Raw genomic sequence first — 1215 nt, 5'->3', positions numbered from 1 at the left:
TTGAGGTCATTGTGTAAACTTTTTTGGTATCCCCAATGATGAAGTGTTCTGTTTATTGATAGTTAAGTTGATTTGGGAAATAATAAAAACAATTAATCCAGAATTAGGTGAAGTAAATTGAGGTCCAGAAATAAGGATGGAGATAATTCATCAGATTATTTTTATGAGTACTGTTGTTGCAATTATTTATTGCCTCTGAACTTGATTTGAAGGCAAGCACCACAGGTCTATATGTAAATCTCCAAATATGATGCCTTCAAAGGGTATACTTTATTTAGAACTAGTGGCCTGGTACACGGATTTATGCACATTGAGAGGAAATTAATTAGAAGAAAGTTTCGTGTGGTAATTCAATTACTGCAAAAAATTACATGTCATAATAGTATATATAATATAGTATTATAAAATTAAAACACATGTGCGATTGGCGCCAGCAGGAGCTTTATATGTATTGCGCATGCGTCAGTCAACATTTATTTTTAAATTGCCAGTGCATGTCATATGTACTGGCCAGTCAGTCAGACGGACCTCCAGTCAGTCACTTAGCCTTTTATATATATACATCTATTTAATTGATTTCAGAGGGCAAGAGAAACATAGAGGGAGAGATAGAAACATCAGTGATGAGAGAGAATCATGGATCAGCTACCTCCTGCACTCCCATTACTGGGGATTGAGCCCACAACCCTGTCATGTGCCCTGACCAGAATTGAACCATCACCTGTTGGTTCCTTGGTCAGCACTCAACCACTGATCCACACAGGCCATGTCCAGATATTTCATTCTAAGTGTGGTTTGGGAAGCAGAGGCCACCACACACAGCTGGCTGCTTGTGGCCTGGGCACTGCTGGGGGCCTCCACATGCCAAGAAACTCAGCTTAGTAATCACCTCCCCCCTGGTTACATTGAACACCTACTATGTGTGTGCAGTGTCCCAGGATGCATGTCTTTCCTGATGTCAGCCAGGAAAGGAGGAAGTCACTACTGACAAATGCATCTCTCTGTGACATAATCTTGTATTTTTTTAAATTAAATCTTTATTGTTCAGATTATTACATTAGTTACTCTTTTTTCCCAACATAACTCCTCTCCACCCAGTTCCCACCCCACCCTCCGCCCTCACTCCCCACCCACTGTCCTCATCCATAGGTGCATGATTTTTGTCCAGTCTCTTCCCAAATCTCCCACACCCCTTTACCCCTCAAGAATAGTCAG

The 1215-nt window shown here is 41.0% G+C and overlaps 1 protein-coding gene across 1 annotated transcript in view; it reads left to right on the top strand.

Moving 5' to 3' along the window:
* LOC102774409 (endophilin-A3) overlaps positions 1 to 1215 on the top strand; it is a 45200-nt gene that overhangs the window by 24270 nt on the left and 19715 nt on the right. The gene's annotated exons all lie outside the window — the stretch shown is intronic.

The sequence above is a fragment of the Myotis davidii genome, unplaced genomic scaffold (assembly GCF_000327345.1).
Source record: "Myotis davidii unplaced genomic scaffold, ASM32734v1 scaffold1582, whole genome shotgun sequence".
Classification (NCBI taxonomy): Eukaryota; Metazoa; Chordata; class Mammalia; order Chiroptera; family Vespertilionidae; genus Myotis; species Myotis davidii.
The sequence above is the reverse complement of the archived record's forward strand: the minus strand, read 5'-3'. Positions and strand labels throughout refer to the sequence as shown.